The sequence below is a fragment of the Excalfactoria chinensis genome, chromosome 4 (genome assembly GCF_039878825.1).
Source record: "Excalfactoria chinensis isolate bCotChi1 chromosome 4, bCotChi1.hap2, whole genome shotgun sequence".
Classification (NCBI taxonomy): domain Eukaryota; kingdom Metazoa; phylum Chordata; class Aves; order Galliformes; family Phasianidae; genus Excalfactoria; species Excalfactoria chinensis.
This window is the reverse complement of record NC_092828.1, coordinates 12,143,449-12,155,643: the sequence shown is the minus strand read 5'-3', so window position 1 is coordinate 12,155,643 and position 12,195 is coordinate 12,143,449.

Genomic DNA, 12,195 nt, shown 5'->3' with positions numbered 1-12,195 from the left:
GGTTTGTTTATGCTTTAGGAAAGGTAAGGAAAGTTAAATTGGTTAAAAGGATGAAATATGGCTGAGGCAAAAAGAATGCAAGACAGATGGCTTGTTTTTACAGTGAATGGCTCAGGACTTATTCAATGAGCAATTAAATACAAAACGAATAGGAAAAAATTTAAAATGCATAACTAAAATTTTAGAATTCATTGGAACAAACTAGACTTAATCAGTGCTATTGGGATTAGATATTTAAATTTATGGTTACATTCCAATTTAAATTAGGCAAGAGAAAAAAAGAAAAGCTTCAGCTAACAAGATATAAGAAATTTCTCTAGGGAGCTGAGTAGTCTGTAATTGACTATTACATACATCTTTCACCTTCTTATGAGATGCGTACATAACTCATGGAGGTTAGATGATATTCCATGTGGATCATTGTTCAGTCACACTGGTATAAATGTACAGGTTGCAGTGAGAACTACAGGCTGACCCAGAGTCCAATAGAATTGGGAAATCCCAACACTATTAGGAAAGAAAAATATCAAATACGCAGTCTTATGTTTCCAGAAAAATACCAAAGCTCTTAAGTTTTCTCCATTCAAGGGAACTTTTCAAATGCAAACTGGAACATTATGCCTAGTGATAATCATTGGAAAAAAGTGTACTGAATTTTCTTTCTTTGCTCTTTCTAAGAGCTTCTTAACTCAGTTTTGTAAAGATATTACATGGTACAAGCCTTTGTTGGTTATTCACATTGGCTGATAAATATTAGAAATAGAAATGAGTATTAGTAAGAAAGTAAAAGGTGGAACAATACAGCAATAGTAGGAGGCGAATCATTATGTCTGGCAAGTTTCTGTATTTTCTGTGACAGCTGGTATGGATCACTTAAAATTTAAAAAGCCCATTAGTTCTGTTGATTTTATATATGTATCATATATATATATACACACACACATATATTCTCATATATACATATCTCAAACTGTAGTTGTAGGTGGGGTCAGGCTTGTCATACAAGCTAATGGGTTGAAGAAATGGAATCCAAATGGAGTGGGTGGTGTCAGCACACAGGATGTAGGAGGTGATGAAGAGATGATCACTCTGGAATGCAAAATTGTTCAAAGTACTAAGACAACTTTTTTTTCAAGTTTAGAAGTGACAGAAAATTGTAACACATCATACATGCTTTCACTGTCATTATGCTACTTGGAATGACTTTAAAAACGTAATTTGAAGGCAAAGACATTTCTTTTGTCTTTTAAATGAAAGATCATAAAAGCAGAATCATAGAACATCCTGAGTTGGAAGGAACCCACAAAGATCATCAAGTCCAACTCCTGGCTTCATACAGCACCACCCGAAACCCAAACCCTGTGTCTGAGAGCAGTGTCCAAAAGCTCCTAGAACTCCAGGAGCTAAGGGCTGTGCCCACTGCCCTGGGCAGCCCATTCCATGCCCACTGCCCTCTGATGCAGACCCTTTCCTAACCCCCACCCACCCCTCCCCTGGCACAGCTCCCTCAGGCCCTGTTGCCATCACAGAGAGCAGAGTTCAGCGCTGCCCCTCCGCTCCCTGTAAGGAGCTGCAGCCACCATCAGCCTCCCCTCATCTCCTCTGCTCTGGGCGGAACAAACCGAGAGGGCACAACTGCTGCTCATACTTCATGTCTTCTAGACCTTTCCCCATCTTTGTTGCCCTCCTCTGGAGGCTCTGCAATAATTTTATGTCACAGAATCACAGATCCTTTGTTTCCATTGCAGACTGGGATTTCACTCAAAAACTCTCTGCAGTGCTGAAAATATGCTCTCAGCAGTGCAAGAGTGATTGATTATCAACATGAATGAAAGTCAAAACATGAAAATGTTGCAGGGTTGGCTCCTTGTCCAGTCAAGAGTAGATTGCACACATGCAATATTGCCAATCTTGCCACCCTGTGGTTTATTATCCAGTTAGTTAGAATACTACTGCTTCTTAGGAAGAGTGAGATTTAAAACAACTCTACAATCTGCTTTGTACTTTGTGAGCTGCTCTGTAGGAATTAGTACAATGAAGGGATTTGCCCTAGGCATCTGTAATATTTGTCTGACCTACATGCACAACTCAAACAATGTGTCCTCCTTACAAAGGGTAAAGTCAGGCTGAGTTTCCACAGTATTGTCACTGCCGACAGCAGAATCCCTCTTTAATTTAGCATTTGCTTAAAGAACAAACATTTACTACTTATTAAGATGATATTTGATATGCTTTATCTGCTCTATGGCCTTCTGTGTTTCATATTAATGATTTTAAGAGTTGCTTTGTTCTGTGTTTTTTGGTGGTTTCATCATTTGTAAATGTCTTTCATAGCAAAAGAACTCCAGCCTTCGCCTGTATCTAAGCTGCAGACACAAAAGAGAGCAGTTCCCCTTGCATTATAAATCCAAAAAATAGCCCTGCACTGCATTTATCTAATTCCTCCTTATGTCACATCTTCACAATACCTGTCACAGTCTGCATTTTTGTTAGTTGAATTTACATGTAAGAGAACAAGGATGAATCACAGAATCACAGAATCATTTGAGTTGGAAGGGACCATTAAAGGTCATCTGGTCCAAGACCCCTGGAACAGAGACACCTACAGTTAGATCAGGTTGTTCAGAGGCCCATCCAGCCTGACCTTGAATGTCTCCAAGCATGAGTTTCTACCACTTCTCTGGTCAACTTGTTCCAGTGCCTCACTGCTGTTATTGAATAAAAATATCACAGGAACAAATGCCATAAAAGCCAAGAAGGTGACAAGGCTGGAGGAGTCTCTCTTCTCTTCTCTTCTCTTCTCTTATGGAGCCAACTCTCCCCTCACCTCCACCACAGCTCTGGTGGCTGTGAAGTTCCCATCATATGTCAGAAGAAGGACCAGCACCACTCCACTAACGTGCATTTTTGCATGTTTACAACAGCCTCTCAAATATAAACTAAACTGCGAAGGGAATGTGAGAAGCAGAAATAACAGACAAATGCCGAGCATTGACCAGCTTGGCTCTGCCAACTGACCCTCTGACCTGAGGCGCATCCTCACCACATTCAACTTAACACATAGCATAAACTCCCATAAACACTTCCACCTTGAGGAAAAATCACTCTTTAAAAATAAAGTGTAACTGTCAAGAGTTTTCTTATCTTCAGGTGTGGTTGTCCGCTGGCTATGACACTGCTGTTATGCACCAATTTGGTTCAACATCACTTTTATTTGATGGGTCAAATGCAGTTCTGTCACAGTGGTGACTAATCACTCTGAATCAGATAATGTACTTCACTACTACTAAAAAGAGAGTAAAACATATGAGACAGCAAGCTATTAGACAGTTATTCCTTGTATGTGTTCAGTAAGGTATGAAGAATGCTCATCAATTTTAAAAGCCTTTTGTAGTTAGGAAGGTAGTCAGGAGAAAAAAAGGTTTGGTTTTTGTTTTTTTTTTTTAGTAGCTATTTTAGGATAATTGCTGCTTTCAGATGTTTCTTCTACAATATATTCAAATAATATGCACAGAGAAATGTGCATCTCAAATTCAAGAGACTTCTTGCTGTAAGGTTAATAGTGCAGTTATGTCATTAATTTTTAATGTAATTACAAATGCAGAGATTTTCTTATTCAAAACAGAGTCTGTGTACAAGAATGGTCTGCCATGTTAATAAATGCATTCTGTTATCAGAGCTGTTACTGCAGTTGTGGATATCATATCTATGCTACGGCAAGAATTATATATGTATTTTCACATGCAGAGTTTTGTTTACCACATATATACTTATAAGTAAGTATTCCTGTATATATTTATGTATTAATAGGTATATAATGACTTTATGTGGCTAACAAGATTTCAGCAGAGCAAATTCTGTATCCTAATAACAGTAATCCATAAAATCCAGTACACTCTATTTTCTTACACATGTTGGATTAAGTGTGACTTTATTAAATCACACAGACTGAAGTACTTCTCTTGAACAGTTCACAGATACTTAAATAACTGATTTATGTACACTTAGCAGTGCACTTCAAATCATACTTTAGCAGGACAAGGGGAAATGGTTTTAAGTTGAAGGAGGGAAGATTTAGGTTAGATGTCAGGGGGAAGTTCTTTACTAGGAGAGTGGTGAAGTCCTGGAACAGGCTGCCCAGGGAGGCTGTGGATGCCCCGTCCCTGGAGGTGTTCAGGACCAGATTGGATGGGGCCCTAGGCAACCTGATCTAGTAAATGTGGAAGTTTGGTGGCCCTGACAGGCAGGGGGGTTGTAGCTTCATGATCCTTGAGGTCCCTTCCAACCCGGGTCATTCTGTGATTCTGTGATAGTTGCTGAACTTAGAGAAGCTTAAAATATCACTGAAAATAAGTTTTCATTAGTTATTTTTAATTTGGCCCAATATAAAGCGTATTCAGAAATTCTCACATGGCTTAATTAGCAACTTGAATGTCTCATGACTTTTTATGATCTTTTTTATACTGGAGCAGTGAAGAACTTCATGTGTTGCTCAGTTTATATTGACAGTGGAGAGTTGTATTAATTTATTGATGCTTGCATCTTTTTATATACTCTAGCACAATGTGGACAGAAAAAAATATGTGATTAAATAAGTTCAAACTCTTGAATGCTAAACCCTAGGTCATTAGAATAGAATCATCGAATCACCAAGATTGGAAAAGACAGGATCACAACAGAAGAGCGAACAGCCAGAAGCTGTGTGGAGAGTAGAGATATGACAATTTATCTGACTGCTTTAAAATGCCCCTGAATCACCAGGGACCTTGTTTGGGAAAGAACTGCAAGCTGGGAACCTCCCAAGCCCCAAATAAAGCACAACTGTTTCCTTCTCTGTATGGATTTTCTCCCCCTGTACTCGGCACTGGTGAGGCCACACTTCAAGTACTGTCTCCAGTTTTGGGTCCTTCATTGCAAGAAAGACACTGAGGCCCTGGAGTATGTTCTAAGAAGGGCAACAAAGCTAATGAAGGGTCTGGAGCACAGGCCATATGAGGAGTGGCTGAAAGAGCTGGGATTGTTCAGGCTGGAGAAGAGGAGGCTCAGGGGAGACCTTATTGCTCTCTTTAACTTCCTGAAGAGAGGTTGTTGTGAGGATGCTGTCAGCATCTTCTCTCATGTAACCTGTGATAGGACTAGAGGGAATGGCTTCAAGCTGTGCCAGGGGAGGTTCAGGCTGGACATTAGGAAGTACTGCTTCTCTGAAAGAGTGGTCAGGCAGTGGAATGGGCTGCTGACCCCAGCAGGCATAAGTCACTGACCCTGGAGGTGTTCAAAGAATGTTTGGATGTTGTGTTGAGGGACATGGTTTAGTGAGAACTATTAGTGATGGGTGAATGATTGGACTGGGTGATCCTCTGGGTCTTTTCCAGTCTTGGTGATTCTATGATTCTTTGATTCTGTGAATAACCTGCATTTCTGTGACTTTAATCTTTCATGTTTTTTTTCCATGCTGCAATCAAATCTTTTCAATGAAATTTTCTTAACTGACAGGATATGAGAAAGAATCGTTGAATTTTTTAGTGACTTCACCTAGAAAAGCTTTTCTTCCTTTTAACCGGTGTATTTTTGTCTCTAACAAGCAAGTTAGAGTGATTGATCATTTTTTACATGATCAGAACTTACTTTACCCTTAAATTGTTTCACACTGCAGTGGAAATGCAACGGCATAGCCGTGCCATCTGTACTGTTTCTAGCTAGCACTCTAAAACGTGGCAAACTGAGCTTGACAGCACTTTTCACACAGGGACAGGGTGCAACAGTGTTCCTCCTGACTGTGACGGAAAAAGGGAAAAATAAACAACATCAACAAAGGAAATCAATGAGAATAGAAAAAAAATGCTTTAATTAGCATCTAGAATTTATAATGTTGAATATATCGATCTGGAAAGTCACACAGTAATTACAGCTGAAACCTTTGACATATAAATGACACGGTACTGAACTACAATGCACTTTAACACCATTTGGCAAAAAAGCAACCAAACAAGAAATAAAACCCGCACACCAAAAATTGCTGCTGAACAATTCTACTCTCTGGGCTTGACCTTAGTGGCAGCAGCAATTTTTGTTTTATATTCTGGAGTGGGAGACTCCAGTTTGTGTCATCGGGACTGGGTACTGCCAATGAGTGCCTCATTATGTGTGCCTCCGGTGGCGCAGTGGTAGAATTGCCGCTTGCAACACCAGAGGCCCGGGGTTCGAATCCCCCTGTAGCGCAAGTGGCAGAAGTGCTGCTCTGCTACACAGAGGGGCTCAAATCCTGGGAGTTGGACTCGATGATCTCTAAGGTCCCTTCCAACTCGCACGATACTATGATACTATGATGATGATTAAGGCAGTGCAGTATGAAGGAGTCAACACCACCATTAACCACAGAAAACTTACAAAGCACCTTGCTGTGCACTAAGAATTTGGTAGGCACAAGCTTAACTTTCCCAAATGACTCAAGCAACAAATACCATGCCGAAAATAAACAGAAAGCAGTTTATTCTATATATATTCCAAAGCTCAACATCTGCTCCACAATAAACATATGACACAGAGTTGTAGAATATTAGTACTTTCACAGCAAAGGTAATTAAGTTCTTGTATTAGCTCTCCATCTGTTTTCAGTAGTTACATAGTATGTGCATTTTGGGGGAGAGAAACACCGTAAAATATGCTCTAAGCATCAGCATGTTCACATAACTTAGTCGTTTTTCTAGTGCCTATACTAAGAGTGATCTATGGCATGTTAGATATGTGAATTTCTCCCAGCATCCCAAATATCACTGTAGGGCTAGCCAACAACACATGACAAGCAGTGGAGTTGCACTGATGAGAGAGTCATAGGCACATTGCAGTATTTCCTATTTGCAGACCCTAGTCAACCTTGTCTGAGAGCAGAGGCTACCAAGGAGGTACTCTTATTTCTGCTCGTCATCCTCTCAAGGTCTCTTTTACACTTTGGGGTTGGAGTATTTGGAGACACATGGGAGGTCTGATGACTCTACCTCAGAAAGACTGCAATATGAAACTGACTGAAGACAGGGAAGCTGACTGTGCTTATCAGAGTTAAGCAAATCACCATGCTTCCGAGCAGCAGGATAAAACTGAATTCACCAGAGACTGCTCTGTGCTGCTCATGGGTGGCAGTGACTTGAAGGAAGGATGTCCTAAGCAAGGACAATGTACAGCTTTGTCCCACTCTAAACAGGGAATACAGCACCACATGAGACAAATGAACAGGGAGAGGGTTAGACCTTTAGCAGCCCATCTTCATTTGTTAGATAAATCCCACCACAATTTGCTCTCAGGCCCTGGAAACTGCTAATGAAGATACAGCTCTCTGTGCTCAACATGATAATGCTGTTCAGAGTTGTAACCCACTTCAGTACCCGTTACCCTGGAGATAGAAGGGACCTTCTCTCAAAATCATGTCAATTCTCTTTTTTATTACTGATACAAAAGGCCATTTGCAGTGTGGATGTGGCCAATCCATACTTCATGGGACATAACTCTTGGGAAGATAAAGCTTATCTCCTACACTTGGCCTACATTACCTCACCAGCAGCAAGGCTCTTCCAGTTCAAGAGTTAACACGTGTGTGATCACCTGGCTGTGGGAGGAAGCCATCCAGGCACATCTCCTATGGATAAGCCTACCTATCTCATTCTACAGCCAACCACATCACAAACCAAACCTGTTGTCCACAGCAGCCGCAAGAACCCTGAGCAGATGTCACCATCTCCTGCTTGTCAAACATTGTTAGATCTTTTCTCATGGACTACCTAACTTAAACCAAGTGTACTGGCCATTTATAAGTACTTGCAGTGTTGAGTCAATAGAGATACTGATCCCTGCCTCAAAGAATTTGGCTGGAGTTTAGTCATTCAGAACTACTTCTGAAGAGTGCTGGAAATACCAGTGAACACTGGATATACCCAAGGTGGGTCAGCTATTGTAGAAACCTCCATCTTCATGTTACAGCATTTCTCTTATTTACTAGTCTTCTAGTCAGTAAATTTATCTTCATCTTGTCCATAGAATTCCTATTTACCTATGAGAGGGCTGTTCAAAAAGCCCTCATGTTGATGAAAGCTGGTGAATAACTAGCAAATATTAAGAATGATCTTCACTCACCAGCATCACTTTGCCAGTGCTGAAATAGGAGAATGATGAAAGTAATTAAGAAAAAAAAAATAAAAATTAAATTACTTTGATAGCATAACAAGAAAGAAAAGGAATTAAATGTACTCCTAAAAATAATGCATCACCCTCAGTTTTGCTGCTTATAACATCTAAAGCTTTCTTCTCCTGCAGTAAGAAAAAATCAGGGCTAGTTTTAAATGGGTTCCCACTTCTACTGTTGGTTGTATTTCTTATGCTCACTTCATTTGCTGCTCACAACTCCACACTAGGGAATGGCAATGATTAGTTTATTGAATTTTTCTTTTTTAAAATGCTACTGGTAACAGGCAGTTCTTTTCAAGAGAATTTACAATGAATCTGAGCAATAGCAGAAATGATTAGATTTTGAAATGAAATGAATACAGCCAGTTGGGCCACGAGCATCTTTGAAAAAAGGCTTTTTTTTGCCAACACCTGAGCACTGGGAAAAAGTCAAGCCCCAGGGCTGCATGCAGAGAGATTCAAAATGTAGCTATTGCAAATTATTCAAAATAATTTATTAGTGTCTTTGAGCTGGTATTGAAGGAGAATAAGCAAAGTGCTTTTTGCAACATGATTCACACAGAGATTGAATCTGCTTCAGTCAGATTCCTGTCCAACTGCTCAATATTCTAACCATCACCTTCTTATTCTAGATGTTACAGGAATTAATTGTTAAAAGAATGAGATGACAGACAGGGGTAGAAATTAACCTAAAAATCATCCAAATTATTCTTTCACTGTCTATCTTCATCAGAGCTATTAGGGTTGCTGGAATCACTCTGCACCAGTTATATGAGGCTGCACAGCTGAGAAACCAGGTATTTGGCACAAAGACTGATAAATAAGTAACATCTGGATAGCTTAGTGATAAGTGATTGGCAGCACTGCATTGCTTCACACCAAAAGTACTGCCCCATCTATATAAGACGGGCTGGTTACAAACCTTTGTTTCCAAGAACACGTAATTCAATAATAAATCAAGAAGCTGAAAAAACAGTATTTTCCTAAAGTAAATATCATCCTCCAAATTCTGGAGAAATTCTGGCTTTGATTGTGCCTGTGTAACTTTGCAGAAGTTAGTCCAGGGTTTATGTCACTGTAATGGTGATAAAACTCCAGTCACATGTGGAAAATCGTGATACTGTACCTCAAGTATCTGCCGAAAGGCAGCGGACCAGTTTTATTCTCAGGCATAGAAAATGGTGTGAAAGACTATGATGAAAAAAAAAAAAAAAAAAAAAAAAAAAAAAAAAAAAAGCCATTATTTCACTTTCCCTCTTTGCAATTTATTTTAATTAGTATTTGTTTCATGGCTGGAAATGCTGTGTAAATGCTATTACTGCTATTCATAGTACACAGTCAATCCACATATATGGTTTCCTCTGATGGTAATGTACAAATAGCATGTCTCGTGTTTTGTAAATCACTTGATTTAATTTGCACAATGCTTTCAGAACCTTCCAGACAGAAAAGATGGAAACAATAATTTATACCACATATTGCTTTTTCCAAATACATATAGGCTCTAATCTTTTTCTTCCTGGATCTTTCTGTTGGTTCTTAATACAAAGGCAGACACTAAAATGCAATGTTAATTATTTCCATTACAAATACAATAATCCACCTATTAAGTGCACAGCTTTTGTGCTTAAAAAAAAAAATAAAAATCATTCTAGTTACGAATTTATCTAAATGTGATTTTAAAACAATGTGTGTGGAATAATTACTACTGTTCTCCCAGTTAGCAAAATCCATTTTCTATTATCAGTATTCCTTTCAGTGAGAACTAACAAGTAAGAATAAAATAACGTGAGCACATGAATGCAATAGGTGTGAGTGTGCCTAGCAAATAGAGTCGAAATATGTAGGATCGGTCCCTGTTACTGTGTTTGGACAAGTGAGTGCCCACAATCCATTTTCCTTCCCTCTTGTGTCTTCACAGGAAATTGCTTGTAAGTCTTTCTTTCTGAGAAGAAATATTTATTAAGAAATAAAATATCTGTAATCTATTTTAAGACAATGAGATCATTAAAAAAAGCAACATTTTTTTTTTCAGCCATTGCAGAACTATTTGCAAATGCTTTCAGCCATTGACCATGCTTTGGTCTCCTGCTCTGGAATCACGCTTCCTTTAACATTATATTCAACCTTAGCACATTCCTCACACACTTCAAAAAACAATGATGTAAAAGATGGTGAGTGCTGCAGTTAAGCTCAAGACAGCTATTAAAATAATAAACCGAGACTAAATATATTGTTAATATCAGATCACTCTAGAGAAGATACAGTATATTCTGCCACAAAAGGAGATAAATGCCTTTTGGGCCCCATCAGTCTCCCAAAAAGTTCCCAGTCAGAGTCCAGGAGCTGGGACAAGACAAGGACAATTCCTGTCAGACACTGTGATGAGTTGTTGCATCCTGATAATAGGACCTACTTCCCCACTTTTTGAAGTCAGTGCTCACATAAATCATCACCATGCCTCAGTAAATGTTACACGGAATTTTCTGGTTATGTTCCTTTTATGAAATGAGGCAGAGCCTATTGACAAACAGGTTACTTTACCTGGACACTTTCATGTACCTTCTGAAGTAACTTACAACAGCCATTGATCAGACAGAAGCCAAAGATATTGTACCAACTACAGTGCTGCACCTTCAGGCTGAGAAGAGCCATCCTTTGGTTTGCCACATTTTTAATCTCAAACTCTCTGAAAGAACTACCTAAAAGAAAACAGCTTTCCTTATTCATTGTGATTGTCAAATTGTTGGGCTTCAGGAGATGACTCATTTTGAACCAGCAAAAAAACCCAAAAGAGTAAGAAAATATTAAAGTTCCCAAGTTCAGCACTCCAAAAATGTTTTTCAATTTGACAAGCATGGGTGGAAAGAGCTCTGAACTACAACTCTGCTTAGCTCAGGAGCTGCAAAGCACAGGTCAGATCAGAGAGATACGCAATGGAGAGCAAAACAGAGAACACTGACAAGTCATTTGCCTCAACACAAGAAAAAGGGAGGAATCATTCTGACATAAATCTTAACAGCTTGATCAGCATTTTATTCTTAACCAGAATATGAGATATAAAAAAGGGTGCAGAGCTCCAGGAGGAAACTGGAAGACTCTTAGAGGATATGTACATGAAAAACACAGAACACTAAAGCAACTACAATATTATTAAAGAAGTTCCCTGGGAATTTCTCAATACACAGTTCAGGTTGCTCCCTACAAATAGAGCTGTTGCCATTCTTCATGGAATCGCCAGTGGGGCTTAAATCAAAAGCCTGAAAAGTGAAAGAATTCATCTCATGCACAGGTACCTGTCTTGCCTGGAATGACTCAGAATCACTGGTTAAACCCCTAAAGAAGGTGATCAGATGAAACAGTGATTTCCGAGTAACCTATCACCAGATAAAGGCACTGTCTTGTGACACGGTCTTTATGTGTTGCAAGATGCTGCATATGTTCAAGCTCTTAATTTATTACATATAAATATTACATATTTCTGGAAATCATGACATGAATTCTTTTCCTGCTTCTCTTCAGATGAAGGAATATAAAGTTTATTTTCAATTACTCAGTTGATTCATTTCTGTCTTAGTTTCTTACCTCCTGTGTACAACCATTCCTTACATATTTCCCCCTCATTTTCTCCTTACTTTTCCTTGCCTGCATGCAAGCCCACTCTCACAAGACTCTCCCTTTAGAGAGTCCTACAATTGAGGGTCACATTCTGCTCCTCTTCTAGTCCTATCTCCTGCCATGGACTGTGTCTCACTGCCTGCTCTCACTTCCCGCAAATGCATCACTAATTCACACAGAATTTATGTCAGTAAAAGAAATCAGACTGATCCCCAAAGCAATAAACAGTCCTCTGCAGTCCCAAATAGATCTTGTGCCTGCAGCCACAGGACCAAGGTCAGTGTGGTGGCATTTGTATAAAATGACCAATGCTCTGGAGCATTTGCAAACCTCAAGTTCAGGCCAATGTCCTGCAATCACAACCACTTTTTAGAATTTCCTGGCATGGAATATGACCCTTTC